Consider the following 19,132-nt stretch of genomic DNA (forward strand, 5'->3'; position numbering starts at 1 on the left):
GTCTCCACCTTCCCTGTTCAAATGATCCTCCCATCTTATCCTCCCTAAGTGCAGGAACTACAGGCATGAGGCCACGGTTTAGGCAACTTTTCTATTTTAACAGTAATTTCTCCCTCCTGAGTGATAGTCCTGACATTTTTTATTCCTAAACTTTAATTCATGTGAGGTTCAAGATGAATATGCCAAATCAGTGGAAAATGCAGATTGCTTTGATGGTTCACATTTGGAATAAATGGTAGAGAGCACTATCTGGGAAGGTAAAATGGTGTTCACTTCTCAGAAAGAGACTCTGTGTTCAAAGGGATGCCCAGTTTCCATGAATTATCCTGGTCAGCACTTCAGGCAGGTCAGCTGTAAAACACACTGGACTTCATGAAGCTCTGAGCCAACTTGTGGCCAGTAGGCACTAAGGTCAGAGATGCATGTGAAAGAGCACATGATGAAGCCTCTGCTATTGGAGTAGTGGCTGCCACCCTGCACAAGGCCTGGACATGGGGATTGAAGGCAAAGAAGATCATGGTTCTGGAGCTCAGGTTGAGGAAATGGACCTCACTCAGGGAATGCGGTGCATTAAAGAACGTGAAACACATACTGTACTTACAGCAGAAGTGAAGGGCTTCAGGGAGTTCTCTTTGTTGTGCTAAGTTCATGTGTGAATTCCTTTGCCTTCTTCCTGTCTTTGGCAATTGAAGGAGACTAGTTTTTCCTTGATTTGACCTGTAACCCATTTCTGTGCTGTTATCTTCAATGTTTTTAGTGTTTACCTTTCTCACCCCAGCTGTCTTGGTTTATTTCTAGAATGGAGGTTTACACACAGAGTCATCTGGCTGGAGGACACCCTTCTGGAGTCAGTACTGAAATGAATGCCATATCCTACTCCAAACCAGCACGACTGTAAATACTAAGCAGTAAGTGTTATTCTGAAGACTTTGAAGGAGCAGCTATTTCTGAAAATAAATGTATTTTGTTGAGGAATTTAACCATTAAGGGATCAGGATATGTGTACTGTGGTTATTTCTTTCGAGCCCAAAGTAAGGTACTAGTGATTATTTGTTTTAGGTTGGGGGTTGTGCCAGGTGCTAGGAATACAAAAATCAGTGAAAAAAGCACCCTAATTTCAGGGGGCTTGCAGTCTATTTGGTGACAGGGAGAAGGGAGTAGATAGAAAACAACAAATACTGTAATAAAACCACTGAATTTGTAGAGTACTTTGCACTGAAGAAGATTTAACAGCGACTTACAAAAACAATTGAAAAGGTTTTGGAGGAGGACGAAAGCTTGGAGGGAAAAATGAGTTCTTGAGCCACAAAGTAAGAAGGAGGGAAGGCACAGTGGGAATAGCATATGAAACAGCATAGTGCCTCTGGGGGGAAGGAAGGAAGTTTTCAAGGACGTTGATTATGTTTCAAGGATCATGGAATGTACGTATGAAAGTAATATACTGTAACTAGACCATGATATTCTTTGTTCTCCTAAAAAGCATGAAACATATTCTCTAGGCCAGTGTTTTTGTGCAGTAAGAAACGCATTTTATGTTGTGAACTCAGCGTACTGTTTTTGGGAGAGGCCATCCTTCTTGGGCCTTGCACTCCTACATGCCTTGCTGAGTGTGCCACCATTGCAAGGGCATGGCAGCTCTTTTACTCAGGGCACTTTTTATTGTTATTCAGCTAGTAACCTTGGAAGATGAGGTGACGTCTCTTGGAACAAGAGTAGGTTACCTTGCTTGCTTACTTAATTCTTATTACAGAATACTGTTTGGTATTCTTTTGGAAAGTTCCTCTTCAATTCTCCTACATGTTTATAGGAATTATTTACAGGTATTGATCGACTTACGACCTATGCAACTTAATGATCATTCGACTTTACGACCACAATCGCTAGCCATGACTGCTCCACGTCTGGCAGCACAAACGTTGCCCAGCTGGGCATACGACAGTGCGGACCAGCTTCTGGCAGCACTACCATCTCCACGTGCACCATTTCAACTGTACATAGAGCCCACTCAACTTACCACCAAATCAAGTTACTACCGTTCCGGGGGCGCGACCGTGGTCGTAAGTCGAGCACTAGCTGTATATATCCTGGATATGAGCTGCAAATATTATCTCCATCTCTATAGCTTGCCTTTTATTATCTTAATGATGTCTTTTGATGAATATAAGTTTTTAATTCTAATATAGCCCAGTTTATCAGTCTTTCTCTTTCTCACATGTCTTGTTTTGTGTCTTTTGAAGAATTCTTTCTCTGCCTTAAGATCATGAAGATAATCTCTACCATTTAAAAAACTTTTCTAATTTGCTTTCTCATTTTTATCTGTAATCCATTTGAAGTTTATTTTTCTGCCTGAGTGAAGTAAAGTCTAATTTCATTCTTTTCCCATATAGATATTCTTTTCATCCTTAATCACTTATAGAAACTGCCTATCATTTACCACTGTTCTTAATTAATGCCAATTTGTCATTAATTAATTTTCCAAAAATGCATGGATCTGTTTCTGGTTTCTCTGTTATGTTCCATTGCTTTATTTGGCTATCCCTGCATCAATACCAGATTTTCCTAATGAGTATAGCTTTGCATTGTTCTGGTATATAGTAGAACAAAACATCCCACCTGAAGAGTCAGACTCCAGGCCAGGTTTCTACGTGTCATTTTTCAGGCCCAACCATAGGGAGTTACAAAGGCCTTATGCCTCATGAAGGAAAGTTACCCTGCTCATGCCAGATTTGGAGCACAGCCAGTACATTGCATGGATTCAACCAACTGTGTGTTGTCATTATTCAAAAATAAATAAATAAGTAATCTTGATCCTGATCTTTAGAACCTTCCTTGTCTGGCCGGGCGCGGTGGCTCAAGCCTGTAATCCCAGCACTTTGGGAGGCCGAGGCGGGTGGATCACGAGGTCGAGAGATCGAGACCATCCTGGTCAACATGGTGAAACCCCGTCTCTACTAAAAATACAAAAAAAAACTAGCTGGGCGTGGTGGCGCATGCCTGTAATCCCAGCTACTTAGGAGGCTGAGGCAGGAGAATTGCCTGAGCCCAGGAGGCAGAGGTTGCGGTGAGCCGAGATCGCGCCATTGCACTCCAGCCTGGGCAACAAGAGTGAAACTCCGTCTCAAAAAAAAAAAAAAAAGAACCTTCCTTGCCTGAAAATTTAACATTTCCACACTACCTATGTGTGAGCCAGCCAGCACTAGCTGAGAAGAGTTTCACATTTTCTTGACCCTGTTCAATCTGCATAAAAACAAGACTTTAGAACAGGTCTTACTTGGTGGTTGCACAGTTCAATAAAACAGTTTAGGTTGAGCTCCATTGATATCTGATTTCTAAAATAATAAAACATTTTTAAAATATAGTATAACAACTATTTATACAGCATTTGCATTATATTAGGTATGATCAGTAACCTTGAGATGATTTTAAAGTATATAGGAGGATGTGTGTAGTTATCAGCAAATACTATGCCATTTTATATGAAGGACGTATGCATGCTGAGGTGTCCTGGAACCAGTCCCCAACAGATACTGAGGAAAGACTATATATAGTCAGTTCTCATTACTTATAGTTAGTTGGATCCTATGTTTGCCACAAACACCGAATTAATAAGTACTAAACTGTTGTTTCTAGAGGAGATGCGGGGTTAAACTTCTGTGAGCCTTTAGTCACAACATTTTCATTAGTTCATATGTCATTTGCATTGTAACCATTTGTTTGCCAGCATTGTAAAACAAACCAGTCTATCTCATCAGGGTTTGAAAGCAGATCTTTGTGTATACCATGTAACTCTTGTGGCTGGCTTATTTCTTTCAACATTGTGAGATGTATCCATGTTATTGAATATAGTTATAGTTCATTCTCCTATGAAATTTCTAACTTAGTGAAGCATTTCTACATGAGGCTAAGAGAGTATGTTCAGGGATTTGCTTTATATAATCTTGCTTTTGATAATCAAAAGGGTTAGACTTAAAGAATCTGAATGGAAAGTTAAATGATCATCAAGTAGTATCTCTCAGATTTCACACACATTAAGCAAATATTGACTTAAGATTCATGATTGAATTCTGTGAAAAGCATCTGTGATCACATTCTTTATAGCTACCTCAGATTCTTTTTGTGATGATTTAGGGGATGAATGCATGAATAGATAGCTAAACTTTACTCTTACCCAGATAGAAAGCCAACCCACTTCAGCAGAGCATGAGTAATAGAGGAATTTCTAAGTAAACACAATTTATTCCTCAGGAAAAAACTTTGGATCTTCTACATCACAGTTTGGGTGCTTAGTTGAGATCCCAAACTTTTTTATCAAAAAGCTGGAAAGCTTCAGCCTGGAAGATGTTTAGAACAAGTCGCACTTAGTGGCTGCACAGTTCACTAAAACATTTTAGGTTGAGCTCTATTGACGTCTGATTTCTAAACAAACATATTTCCATTACTATAACTACTTCCAATCTTTCCCTTCTTTGACCTCCCTTAGCACACTGTTTCTTTCTTAGAGGATTTATCTTCTATTTTGGTTTTTTTTTTTTTTTTTTTTTGAGCCAGTGTCTCATTCTGTTGCTCAGCCTGGGATACAGTAGCGCGATGTCAACTCAAGGCAACTTCCATTTCCCAGGTTTAAGCAATTCTCATGCCTCAGCCTCCTGAATAGCTTGGCCTACAGGCATGCACCACCATGCCCAGCTAATTTTTGTACTTTTAACAGAGATGGCATTTCACTGGGTTGCCCAGGCTAGTCTTGAACTCCTGAGCTCAGGTGATCTGCCTGCCATGGCCTGCCAAAGTGCTAGGATTACAGGCTTGAGCCACGCACCTGGATCTGTTTTACTTTGTATCTGTCTCTAGTCCTGCTCCTTTGTGAGTTCTTTGACTACAGGATTATTATTATTATTCTTTATGGATTCTTTGCAGCCCTGCATATGGTGAGATAGCTTGAGATTGCACAAGTCATCTTGGGCTAATTATGATCAGTTAATTTTTTATTATGTAACCAACAACATTCCATATCTCAGTGGCTTGCAGTAACATAGCTTTATGCTTATCACACATCAGTTATGGGTCACTTGCTATTGTACGATACATTCTCTGTATTCTAGGATCCAGGCTAGAGGAGAGTACTACCTTGAATGTGCTGCTCTCATGACAATAGAAAAAAAAACAATTGTGGAATTATGTGATGGATTTAAATTAGCTACTCAGGAGGAGCATATGTCACTTCCACTTCATTAGCTAAAACAAGTAAAATTACCAAGCCTAGTATCTATGGGATGGGGAAAATAATCCTTACAAAGAAGGCAGTGTGTAATTAAGAACAATAACATAGTCTATTATTGAAATAGTGTATATACTCTGAAAGCCAATATTTATGGAATGCTTTCTATACCAGGCCTTTTCTTGAATATCTTTTATGTATATTTTACTCAATGAACAACAATGTTATGAGACAGATACTTCTGTATTCTCATTTTACAGCTGAAGAAGTTGAGGAACAGAGACATTGAATAACTTGTCCAAGATCACGCAGTTAGGAAATGGTAGAGCCAGGAATTGAAACCAGAAGTCTGACTTCACAACCTTTCTCTTAACCACAGTGCTGTATTATGAGAATTTTAATCTGAAGGTTTATGTTCATGTACCATGCTGGGCTTTAAAGAGTTATGAAGTGTGCTAGTAAAAACTCTGAAAGTGAGATTCAGGAGCCCTTGGTCTCATCCTGTCTTTACCTCTGAGTAGCCATATTACCTAGAATCATGCCCCCTCCCTGGGCCTCACTTTCTGTATCCTTACAAATAAGGTAAACAGACCAGATATTCTCTGATACCCCTTCAGCTTAGAATTTTTTATTCTTTCTCCAAGTGCATAGTCAAATACTTTGTTGATGTGATGACCTCTTTCATCTTCTGCTTTCTATGTTATGATCTTCATAGTAGATCTTGTATCAGTATTGAATCTCCCCAATCCTCTTCCATTTTACTTCTCCTGTTTTACTTTAATGACACTACTATTACTACTACTTTCTATCATTTATTGAGACCTACTGTTTTAGAACAGGAAAATAAACCCAAAGAAAACTGAACGAAGAAAGTACTAAAAATAAGAGCAGAATTGGGAGGCCGAGGCGGGTGGATCACAAGGTCAAGAGATCGAGACCATCCTGGTCAACATGGTGAAACCCCATCTCTACTAAAAATACAAAAAACTAGCTGGGCGTGGTGGCGTGTGCCTGTAATCCCAGCTACTCAGGAGGCTGAGGCAGGAGAATTGCCTGAACCCAGGAGGCGGAGGTTGTGGTGAGCCGAGATCGTGCCGTTGCACTCCAGCCTGGGTAACAAAAGCGAAACTCCATCTCAAAAAAAAAAAAAAAAAAAGCAGAAATTAATGAAAAAGCAAACATAGATCCTTACTTAGAGCCTTCATATATAAAGAGTGTGTTTTAGGTAGGTTCTCTCTGAAGGCTGCTCATAAATATTACATCAGAATTCCCTTCTGTCTCCAGGGAAAAGGTGCTAAATGCATAATCAACTTGTTCTTTCAGATAGTGACTCCTGACCTTAAACAGAGAGTCTGTTTCAAAGCAGAGTTTTCCAGAAGAAATCCAACACAGAGTGATGTGCAGGGGACTAAATAGAAACATTTTTCAGGGACCCAACACTGAACAAGTTCATGGGCTTGTTAATAGTTTACCCGAGTGAGGGGACATCCCCTTGGAAAAAGCACAACAGACAATGCCTGAAGCTGAGGAGAATATCACTGATAAACGGAACCTGAGACACCTGGGAGAATTTGCTCTGAAATTCAGTCCTGCCAGTGCTCTGAGAGTGGGAAACCGTCCATTCAGTTTGCACATGATTTTCAACTTCAGCAACTGTAATAAAAGAAGCAGCTTCTCAATGTAAAGTTAGTGGAAAAGTCATTGTTATGAAAATATCCCTCCCTATTTAAAAAAGCCTTAACACACCAGCAGCCCTGACTTAAACACCAGCATGTCCAAACTGGAATGTGTATCCTCAACATGGAAAGACCTTCAGTGTAAACCCAAGTCCCATGAAACAACAGATAAGCCATCCTGGAGAGTACTTGCATGAGAGTAAAGACTGTGGCAAAAATCTTCAGATATTGCATCTTGTCAGACATCAGAGAAGTCTTGTGGATATCTTCAGTGTCAAAGGCCTTCTGTGTGAGCTCAGTATTATTGAACATAAATAAATTCATTTTGGACAAGAGCCTTATCTATATTTGTGGGTGTAGCAAAGTCTCAAAGTGCTGTGACAGCCTTATTAAACATCAGAGAATCTGTAAAAAGGTTCATTGTGGTTCAGCTCTGGTCACCCACCAGAGAATCCACACCAGAGAGCAGCACCATTATGAATGTAGTGTGTGAGGGAAGGCCTTTATTTGGAAGCTAGCACTTATCAATCATCAGAGTACCCATGCTGGAGAGAAAATTTATAAATGTAAAAATGTAGGAAGGCCTTCACCAAAAGCTCAGTCTTATGCATCAGAAAATCCACACTGCAACAAAACTGTATACATACGACCACCATGTTGTTAGCTCATTACTTAAAGGGCATCAGGATTCCCATATGGGGAAAAGCTCTTCGTAAATTATATGGGAAAACCTTCAGTCAAAGTTCAGATCTTATCCAGCATCAGAGTCCTCACTAGATAGAAGCCTTATGACTTGGACAAATGTAAGAAACATTTTTATAAACCCATCCTTTACTAAGCAACAGAGGATACACAACAAAAATGAACCTCAGTGATCAAATATGTGGTAAAGAGATAGAGGAATTTTTCATCATCACTTGTTATGATTAAATAGGAGTGGTAACAATGAAAATTTAAAAAAAAAAAGACAATGCATATAATCACTTTAACTGGCATTATTTTATGGAATTAAAGACATATTACTAGAAAAAGATTGTCATGTCACTTCATGGGCCAAGTTGAGGAATTAAACTTGTGTGACCAGTCTCTGTGGATATTTAACTGTCTTTGATACTGTTAACTTTTTATTTTCTGTAGTAAAGGTAAGTCTTTATAACCAATCACATAACTATAGCGTAAATAATCCAAACACTATTGACTATATTGTTGTTTGTTTGGAATTCATAATACTCATTACAATTTTTCTAAGAATGATTTTGACATTTATTCCTGAGACCCAATAAGTGTATCACTTCTTCCAGACTTAATCCCTTTTATTTTTTATGATGTTAGTCTCAGAAATGATGCAAATAAATGTGTGTTTTGGCAAATCATTTCCCAAAATTTCCTATTCCTTTGTTTTTAAAAAAATGATGTAGAAATGTGAATAGTCTGTGTGAACCTGCAATATTCTGAGCAACAGACCTTGTTGCTCCCGTTCATGTTTGTGTCTCTAATATACAAAATAATGACTGATACAGAAAAAGCCCTTAAAACATGCTTGTTGAATGACTGCTCCAAGGGTTCTGTTTGTGGGTTGGCTCAATCCAGCTTACAGAGGGGCCTCTAATTAAGTTTGCCATAGGATTCTACCCTCTTCCCAGACCTGATCAATGAATAACTTCGGGTGCTCAGTGTAGACTGATTATGAACTCACTGCATTGCACATCGTAATCTTTGGTCTGTGTGGCCTTGCTTTCATTCTTACACACTTTTTCTCCATTCCTTTCATCCCAATCCTATTTCTCCCATCCTTAAATACTTGATTTGCAAAACTGGTCTTGTGTTAATATGTATCATTCTATGCCATTCTACTTTTTGAGATTTATTCGTGTTGCTATATGAAGGTCTAGTTCACCCCTTTAACTGCTGTACAGTGACTGGATGTATTGATTCATTCCTTTAATGAAGATCATTTTAAACAACTCTTTATAATAAAACAGTCTTGCTCTGAACACTGTTGGGAGTGTTTTTCTGAGGAACATACCAAGGAGCCAATTGCTGGGTCACAAGTATGTACAGTGTCAGTATCACTGGAATGTAATGATTTCTGTTCTTTGTGAACTAAGAGACTGTCCAGAGTCTTAGCCTTATCATGATAGCCCCTATTCTGCAGGGACTTCTGAGAGCAACTGTCACTTAACAAATTTATGATACAGTCCTGGGAATTAGAAGTGCAAAATGCGTACTACTGGGCCAAAATATATATATATATATATATATATATATATATATATATATATATATATATTTTTTTTTTTTTTTTTTTTTTTTTTTCAGAGCAGAACTTGTAAAATCAAGATGTCAGCAGAGATGCGTTCATTTAGGGGACTTAATGGGGAGAGTCTGTTTTATTGTCTTTTCCAGGTTCCAGAGGTTTTTCACGTCCCTTGGCCCTATTTCTCCATCTTTAAAGCCAACACTGAGTTGAAGCCAGGAGTTTGAGACAAGCTTGGCCAACATGGTGTAACCCCGTCTCTGCTAAAAATACAAAGATTAGGCAGACGTGGTGGTGCATGCCTGTAATCCCAGCTACTCAGGAGGCTGAGGCATGATAATCAGTTGAATCCAGAAGGTGGAGGCTGCAGTGAGCTGAGATTGTACCACTGCACTCCAGCTTGGGTGACAGTGAGACTCTGTCTCAAAAAGGAAGGGAGAGAGGGAGGGAGGAATTTAGCTCCCTGCAAGATGCTATACAAGATGAGCATCCCTAAGACACATCAAGCTCGAAGTGAAAGAAAAACTTTAAAGCCAGCTAGAGAAAAGGGTCATGTCACAAAGGGAATCCCATCAGGCTAACAGCAGACTTCCCAGCAGAAACATTACAAGCCAGGACAGATTCAGGGCCTATTTTCAGTATCCTTAAAGAAAAATTCCAGCTGGGCGCGGTGGCTCACTTCTGTAATCCCAGCACTTTGGGAGACTGAGGTGGACAGTTCACTTGGGTCAGGAGTTCAAGAGCAGCCTGGCCAACATGGTGAAATACTGTCTCTACTAAAAGTACAAAAATTAGCCAGGCATGGTGGCAGACGCCTGTGATCCCAGCTACTCTGGAGGCTGATGCAGGAGAATCACTTGAACCCTGGAGGTGAAGGTTGCAGTGAACTGAGATCGTGCCACTGCACTCCAGCCTGGGTGACAGAGCAAGACTCCAAAAATAAGTAAAATTTTTAAAATGTTAGCCAAGGTGTTTCGGATATTGATCTCTTTCTTCAAATGCCTAAAACTAAGTAAATGTAAATTTCTCACTTTAAAAATTAACTTCTCCATCATTTCAAGCCTTAAAAATAGATGCTTATGTTTTTCCCCCCCTCACATTTTCATGATATACTCTTTCAGAAGGTAACCTGATGTTACCTTCGCAAGCAGGAAACTTGAGAAAAAATGGGAGAACACAGAGATATACCTGATAATTGGAATATAACGAAGAGTCAAGGGCAGAAATTCTCCTGCCTGGGGAGGCTGAGGCAGGAGAATTGCTTGAACCCAGGAGGCGGAGGTTGCAGTGAGCTGAGATTGTACCATTGCACTCCAGCCTAGGTGACCAGAGCAAAACTCCATCTCAAAACAAACAAACATTAACAAGACCACATACATGAACTTAGTATTGGCTTTAGAAAAGGCTTCTCCCGTTAAGCTCATGTCCTTGTTCTACCCCTCCAGTGTCATTTTATGTATCCCGATCTAACATACGATATACTTTTCATTTTTGTTGTCTTTATTGATTACTCAAGCTAGAACGAATGCTCTACAATAGAAAGGATCTTTTGCATTGTTCACTAATATATTTCAAACACCTAAAACAGCTCCTGCACATGGTAGGCCTCTTAACATTTATGGATTTAATGAAGGAATAAACTGTTTACTGTAGTCATAAGTCTTCTTACTTGTATGGGTTCTTGGCAGCATTTGCCATTTTCCCCTTATTATTTAATTCTTATTTCCCAGGATGCCCTCAGAAGGCTCTTGTTCAAACTCCAGCAGAAACCAGGCAGGATGACTTGGACAAAAGAAAGGCTGCTGGTCAACTGTGCCATGGCCTGTGGGGTCAGCAGGAGTCTGTGATTGTGAAGGAGAAGTTGTAAGAGGACCACCCCAGGAATCAGGGTCTCAGCCTTGCGCAGAACCAGCCTCTTGCCTGGGATATGTAGGCAGCAGTTCAGATGCTTCTGCTACCAGGATTCCCCAGGACCCTGTCTGGCACTGGGCCTGCTTGGAAACCTGTGCCATCAGTGGCTCAGGCCAGATACACATCCCAAGGAGCAAATCCTGGAGCTGGTGGTGCTAGAGCACTTCCTGTGTGCCCTTCCTGAGGAACCAGGGCTGGCTGCAGCAGCATAATCCAGAAAATGAGGAGGACGCATTGATCATGCTGGAGGATCTGGAAAGAAAGAGAAATGTATATGTAAGAAGAGACTGGTCTGATATGGTTGTGGAGAACTGGGAGCAAAACACTCTCAAAAGTGTGAGGCTCAGAGAACAATGGAAAGACCCAGCATTCAGCAGGAAATAGAGGATTTTGTTAAGCCAGACTTAGCAAAAAGAAGGGAAGAGTTGGGAACGTAGCAGATTCGGGGAGGGTAACTAAAAATGCAGAAGGCATTTTATGGGCATTGTGCTCCTTACCTTACAGATTACTCAGGCCCCAGCAACAAAAAGAGGTAGGTGGCATTATTCCCGTTTGTCCACATAAAAACTGAATTCGGAAAGGTTGTTAAACGGCTAAGGGCACACAGCCAACAAGTAAAGTGACAGAAACAAGATTTGGTCAAACCTTGCTTTGCTTGCCTTTCTGGCTGCTTCTCAGTATCCTGGGAGGTAAATAAGGCTTTGCTTTCTCGTCCTAGTCTCTCTTGGGGAACATTTCTGTGGACTCTTTCCTGAGGTTTAGTCTCTGTTAAAGTTCATGATATCCTTCAGGCTTAATGAGAGAGAAGCTTGTCTCCAGGTTTCAGCCTGTGCTCTGGAACAGAAAGTCCTTTTGCAAACGATGACCATTCAGACACCAGGCGAAGACTCTTCATACACTTGGGTTCAGCCCCCAGAGATCCACTTCAAGGAAAAAGGACCTGAGCCGCAACCATTGGAAGAACAAGGTGAGGCAAGAACTTCTCTAGGGGATTTCAACCGAAATGAACACTGAGTGGGTTATTTTTGCATTGCGACTTGTTAATTACTTTTACTGAGGGTTATGAAAGGATATGGTAAAGGTGACTTTCTAGGTAATAATTATTTTAAAGGTTAGCGGTCATCTAAGCACAGCCTCAGTAATGTGGCCAGTGTTAAATATCCATAGTTGAATTTTTTATATAGTCTGATAATAAATGTTACTTTCAGATATTTTGATGGTTACATTCTTCAGTATTTCTCATAGGGTACTAATCTTTAAAACTGTATTGATTTTTTTGAAAGTTAACTTTTATTATTACCAAATAAGTATATATGCATTATAGAAAGAAATTCAGAGTAGCAACATGAGAAAATAAAGCATTATATTCTACCACCCAGAGATTATGACTGATGACTTTTATATATGCACATCTTTTTCCATGTTTATATGTATATACATTTGTGTGGATATATGCATATATACACATACCTTTTACAAAAATTAGATCATATTACATATGGTATTTTATAACCAGTTCTCTTCAGTTAATAATCTTCTCCTTTCCCTGTCAATATATTTTAATGTTACCTGAATTCAGCCCAAATTCAAATGGGCCCACTTTTTCCATAATGTCTTTAAAGTTGATTTGCCCAAACCAGAAGCACACAATACATATGGTTGTGATGCCCCTTAATTTTTGACTCTAGAGCAGTCTTTTTTCCCCCATAACATAGTCTTTCTGATGAGTCGAGGCTAGTTGTCTTACCCTCTGAAATTTTGTTTCTTCATTATGTCACTTCACATTCCCTGTATTTCCTATAAACTGCAAATTAGATCAAAAGGCTTGAAGGATTCAAATTAAACATTTGGGGATAGAATTAATATTAGATGATCCACTATTATCATTTTCTTAGGATAAAAATAGTCTTATCCCTCCATTGAACAGCTAATTTTCTCCTTCATCACATGTACGGAACTTATCCAGCATCAGGGGCTTCACAGTAAGGAAAAACCCTATAAATGTAAAGAGTGTGGGAAAAACCAGTCAAAAGCAGGACTCTTCTAACATTTTAAAATCCACATTGGTGAAAATCCCCATTATTGTAGTAAATGTGGCAGATGTTTTAGTTAGAGATCAGTTCTTATGAAGCATCAAAGTCTCCACACTGGAGAGAAACCTTTGAAATGTGGGAAAGCCTTCTGCCATAGTTCACACCTCATTCAACATCAGCAGCTCCACAACAAAGAGAAACCTTATGAATGTAATGAATGTGGAGGAGCCTTCAGGCAGCATTCATATCTTACTGTACATCAACGAATTCACAGTGAAGAAAAACCCTATGAGTGTAAAGTATTTGGAAAAGCTTTCACTAAGTATGCAGGACTTAACTAACACCAGAGAATCCACACTGGAGAGAAACCTTTTGAATGTCCTGTATGTGGATGAGCCTTTAGCCAGAGCTCAGAACTAATAATACATCACAGAATCATTCACTTAGGGGAAAAACCCTATGAATGTGCTCAGTGTGGAAAAGCCTTTAGTGTGAGCTCAACCCTCATCATACATCATCAGAGAAGTTACAGTGGGGAGAAGCCCTATAAATGTGACGAATGTGGTGACACCATTAGTCAAAGTTCAGGCCTTAATAAACACAAGTGAGGAGGCAAGCATGAAAACCCTCCTGAGCCAAGAAAATATAAATGTGATGAGTGTGGAAAGACCTTTACTCAGTCAACTGGGCTGAGGAACCATAAGAGAATCGACACTGGGGAGAAGATATACCAATGCCCTGAGTGTGGAAAGGCCTTCACAAGGGGAGAGCATCTTATCAAACACCAAGGCATTCACAAGGTGAAGCCCTATCAGTATAAGTGTGTAGCAAAGCCTTCAGTCAGAAGACAGGTCTTAGTCATCATTTCAGAATCCACACAGGAGAGAAACCTTTTGAGTGTTCTGAATGTGAGCGAGCTTTCTGCTGAAAGTTAGATCTCAACAAATATAAAAGAGTTCACTCCGAGGAAAAACCCTATAAATGTGAAGAGTGTGGTAAGACCTATAGGTAGAGAGCAACACTGGTGCAACATCAGAGAAGCCACATTACGCGAAGACCTGGGAGTGGACTGAATGGTGCAAAGCCTACAGTGAAGCTCAGCCCTGATGATATACATTGGAGAATCCACTACAACTGAACGTCTTGCCCAGTTATTTGGTGACAACTTCAAGGAGTATCCACGATTTTTTTTTACTGAGATAAAATGTTTTTTGGACGTCACTGCTTAAGAACATCATGGATGCCACATTGAAGACTTTTTTATAAAAATCACAATTATTGTGAGAGTTGAGAATTTAGAAAAATAAACATCAAGGAATTTACCTGTAATTACCTTTTTTAAATGCAATGACGTATCAGTACAATGAAAAAGTACACAAGGGCAGTTGTTTAAAAATTATATTTTTCTACTGAATTCTTCTGTTTTTTTTTGAAGCCATTTCAATTTCCTCACATTCTCACTAACAGTTGTTATTTTCATATATAGGTATGTGTGTGTGTGTGTGTGTGTGTGTATATGTGTGTGTATATGCACATATATAGTGACATCATATCTGTTAATATAGCATACATACAATATACATGAAAGTAACACGTGTTATGTGTAAAACTTTCTCTCCCCCTCTATATATAGCATGTATATGTGTGTGTGTGTGTGTGTGTGTGTGTATATATATATATATATGTGCTATTCTAACAGATGTGAGGTCATGTAACATTTTTATTTATACATGTCATTGGTAGACATCTGGTGGTGATGGTGATGGTAGTGGTGGGGTTCTTGTTACTTAGGAAAGAGATAATGACTATTGGAATTGGCACTTGGAAACTCTGGCTCACTAACGGCAGGCACTAAACTGATCTAGTTTTTCAGTGTTATTTGTCTCTGGTTCTCCTACACTAACCTTTAATTCCAACAGAATTCACATCTGTTACTTGCACCCCTAAGCCCATGTGCTATGTGCCAGGGCATGTAAAGATGATAATCAGTCATTAACGGTCTTGTCTACAAAATTTTTATAGGTGTGTACAGAAATGAGACACAGACAAAAATAACTGTAATATCCAGAGAATATTGTACATACTACAGTAGAGGTAAAGACCTTTGAGAGTTCAGAGACATAATAGATTTAGCTTTTAAAGAAAAAGACAGAGGTATTTTTAAGTTTTAAAATTCTGTACAGCTGTACATAAACTTGATTATTTTACATTTTGTAGGCTTTACTACAGTCTTAGAAGTATCATTGTACTGGATAATAGCTGTTATTTTGACTGTTGGGTTAGAATCAACTTACTACTTGCTTATTATTTAGAGAGAAAGAAACTCAGGGAAGAATGTTATATTGTTGCCAATTTATCTGGGATTTTAAAATTTATTACAGTCCATGAAGGACATTGTATTAAAAATAAGAAAACTGGGCAAGACAGTGGCCAAAGTCAGAATTTGCTAAGGAAAATGTAACAAACCATCTGCTGGAAAGAAAAAAAAAAAGAGAGAGAAAACTGGAGTGCCTAATCATTGTAGAACAGATCACTCCTCAGAAGCCTGCAACCTTTGGCCTAGGCTTACCAAATTACTACCTAAATGGGAGGGATGGCTATTTCAGTGTCTAATTTGGGCCCTGATAGCATTTCTGTGCCACTAATACTCAGGCTATAGTGGTAGCACTGTAGCCACCCAGTTCACACAAATAACAATTCAGCTCATACAATGACATAACCTCACACTGAAGAAGACAAATCAGAAGGCAGCATGACAAATGCATTTAGCATCATTTATACCTATTTATATATAAGCGACAGACAAATTGATTTAAAATTTTGTTAAGCCAGGCATGGTGGCTTACGCCTGTAATCCCAGCACTGTGGGAGGCTGAGGCGGGTGGATCACGAGGTCAAGAGATCGAGACCATCCTGGTCAACATGGTGAAACCCCGTCTCTACTAAAAATACAAAAAAATTAGCTGGGCATGGTGGCACGTGCCTGTAATCCCAGCTACTCAGGAGGCTGAGGCAGGAGAATTGCCTGAACCCAGGAGGCGGAGGTTGCGGTGAGCCGAGATCGCACCATTGCACTCCAGCCTGGGTAACAAGAGCGAGACTCCATCTCAAAAAAAAAAAAAAATTGTTAAATTATCAACAGTCTGATTTTTAAAACATTTTAAAATTATCTTCTTAGTTCCATCTGTCTCTAAATAGATGAAACCAAGGGCCTATTTCCTGTGAAATGTTGCCCTAACAGGAAATGATGCTTAATTGACTCCTGCAAAGCTAATCCCTACAAATACATAAACACAATGAGGACCCACTGTATATCCACTAAGAATGAGAATAATTGAGTGGAAAAAAACTCAAAATCTTCTCTTTTTTTCTTCTGCTTTCACACCCTAACAATCAACACAGAAAACTTCTGTGACCAAATGTGTGGGAATTTCTCCCCACCAACAACCAAGCAATCAATTCTATAGCAAATGTCACCTGGGTGTCTTCTAATTCAATTCAATTCTGAAACTATCTACCTGGTGTTAGAGTTGGATTTCATAACTTAAAGGCCCAGTCTCATAAGACTGCAACCAGCTTTAGATGCCAAACACCAGTAGTAGATTTTCACCCAGACTTCTGACCAACCAGTTATAAACTGGGGTTCCCACTACTTACTGCTTGGGTTTAATTTGCTAAGATGACTCATATAACTCAGGAAAACGCTTTACTTATGCTTACCCATTTATTATGCAGGATATTATGAAGGATACAGATGAATAGCCAGGTGGAAGAGATACATAGGGAAAGGTATGTGGGAAGAAACATGAAGCTTCCAAGCCCTCTTCAGGAGCACTGCCCTCCAAGAACCTCCAAATGCTCAGCAACCAGGAACCTCCAGGAACCCTGTCCTTTTGAGATTTTAGGGAGGCTTCATTATGTAAGTATGATTGATTACATACATCACTGGCTACTTGTGATCAACTCAAACTTCAGTCCCTCTTCCCTCCCCTGAGGTAGGGGATAGGGCTGAAAGTTCCAACTCTCAAATAGTATGGTTGGTTGCCCTGGCAACTAGCCCTTCTCCTGAGGTTACCTAGGTGCTTACCAAGAGTCTTCTCATTAAAACAAAAGATAGTCTTATAACTCGATAAATTCCAAGAGATTTTGAAGCTTAGTATCAGACACATTCCTATCATTCAAGAAATTACAAAGGTCTTAGGAGCTCCGTGTCAGGAACCCAGGTCAAAGACCAAATATTAGTTCAGGAACCAGGGACACAGAACACATATATATATTTCTTTCTTTCTTTCTTTCTTTTTTTTTTTAAGACGGGGTTTCACCATGTTGATCAGGCTGGTCTTGAACTCCCGACCTCAGGTGATCCGCCCGCCTTGGACTCCAAAGTGCTTGGATTACAGGCATGAGATTATACCACAATGTCACAATATTCAAACTTCATAAAATCAAAGATTTTTAAAAAGGAATCTTAGAAGCCAAAGGAAGAAGAAACACCGGATCTATAGAGAATCAAAGGTAACAATTATATCCAATTTCTTCTTAAAAACCACGTAAATGGCCAGGTGCGGTGGCTTGTGCCTGCAATCCCAGCACTTTGGGAGGCCAAGGGGGGGTGGATCATGAGGTTAGGAGTTCAAGACCAGCCTGGCCAATATAGTGAAACTCTGTCTCTACTAAAAATACAAAAAATTAGCTGGGTGTGGTGGCGTGCACCTGTAGTCCCAGCTGCTTGGGAGGCTGAGGCAGGAGAATTGCTTGAACCCAGGAGTTGGAGGTTGCAGTGGGCCAAGATTGTGCCACTGCACTCCAGCCTGGGCAATGGAGCAAGACTCCATCTCAAAAAAAAAAAAAAAAAAAAAAAAAAAAAAAAAAAGAAAAAAGAAAAGAAAACCATGTAAGCAAGGGGATAGTGAAATGAAATACTTCAAAAGTGTTTAGAGACAGTACTATCAACCTAGAATTCTTTACCTTGCAAAAATCATTCTTCAAAAGTGAAGGAGAAATAAAGACTCTCTGAGACAAAGAAAAACTGAAGCAATTTGTTAACAGTAGACTTGCCTGGTAAGAAATGTTAAAAGGAGTTATTCAGAGAGAAGGAAAATAATATAGGTCAGAAATGGGGATCTTCTTATAGAAAGGATGAGCATCAAAAATGAATACATGAAAGTGAAATACTTTTTAAAAAAATTCTTAAATGATTACAGATAATAGATTGTTCAAATTATAACAATAATGGATTCAATTACGTATGCTTATGTATAAGTGAAACCAATGACAGCAGTGATACAAGGGATAGGAGGGTTCCAGGAATTTGGAATATTTTGTTATTAAAACGTACTTACACTGCCCAAGAAACAGTATAGTGTTATTTGAAAGTGTATTTGGGGCCAAGTGCAGTGGCTCATGCCTGTAATCCCAGCACTTTGGGAGGCTGAGGCAGGTGGATCACCTGAGGTTGGGAGTTTGATGCCAGCCTGACCAACATGGAGAAACCCCATCTCTACTAAAAATGCAAAAAAATTAGCTGGGCATGGTGATGCATGCCTGTAATCCCAGTTACTTGGGAGGCTGAGGCAGGAGAATTGCTTGAAACCAGGAGGCGGAGGTTGCAGTGAACTGAGATCGTGCCATTGCACTCCAGCCTAAGCAACAAGAGTGAAACTCCATCTGAATTTAAAAAAAAAAAAAAAAAAAAAAAAGTGTATTTGGATTAGTTACAAATGCATCAAGCTCCAGGGCAACCATTAAAAAAAAAAAAAAAAAATACAGGGCCGGGCGCAGTGGCTCAAGCCTGTAATCCCTGCACTTTGGGAGGTCGAGGCGGGTGGATCATGAGGTCAAAAGATCGAGACCATCCTGGTCAACAAGGTGAAACCCCGCCTCTACTGAAAATACAAAAAGTTAGCTGGGCATGGTGGCATGTGCCTGTAATCCCAGCTACTCAGGGGGCTGAGGCAGAAGAATTGCCTGAACCCAGGAGGCGGAGGTTGCGGTGAGCCGAGATCGTGCCATTGCACTCCAGCCTGGGTAACAAGAGCGA

The 19,132-nt window shown here is 39.7% G+C and overlaps 1 protein-coding gene across 10 annotated transcripts in view; it reads left to right on the forward strand.

Annotated features, from left to right (window-relative positions):
• LOC120361159 (uncharacterized) overlaps positions 1-18,866 on the forward strand; it is a 28,155-nt gene extending 9,289 nt beyond the window's left edge. For 3 of the 10 annotated variants that reach the window (XM_074398581.1, XM_074398582.1, XM_074398590.1), the window contains one exon: positions 799-6,394. The gene's annotated coding sequence lies outside the window, so the exon portion shown is untranslated. Of the gene's footprint in view, positions 1-798; positions 6,395-6,538; positions 7,083-10,878; positions 11,361-16,827 lie in introns of those variants that run through there. The other 7 variants (XM_074398587.1, XM_074398589.1, XM_074398585.1 and 4 more) reach the window with 7 other exon arrangements.
• Positions 18,867-19,132: the final 266 nt, after the last annotated feature.

Source organism: Saimiri boliviensis, chromosome 4, assembly GCF_048565385.1.
Source record: "Saimiri boliviensis isolate mSaiBol1 chromosome 4, mSaiBol1.pri, whole genome shotgun sequence".
NCBI lineage: Eukaryota > Metazoa > Chordata > Mammalia > Primates > Cebidae > Saimiri > Saimiri boliviensis.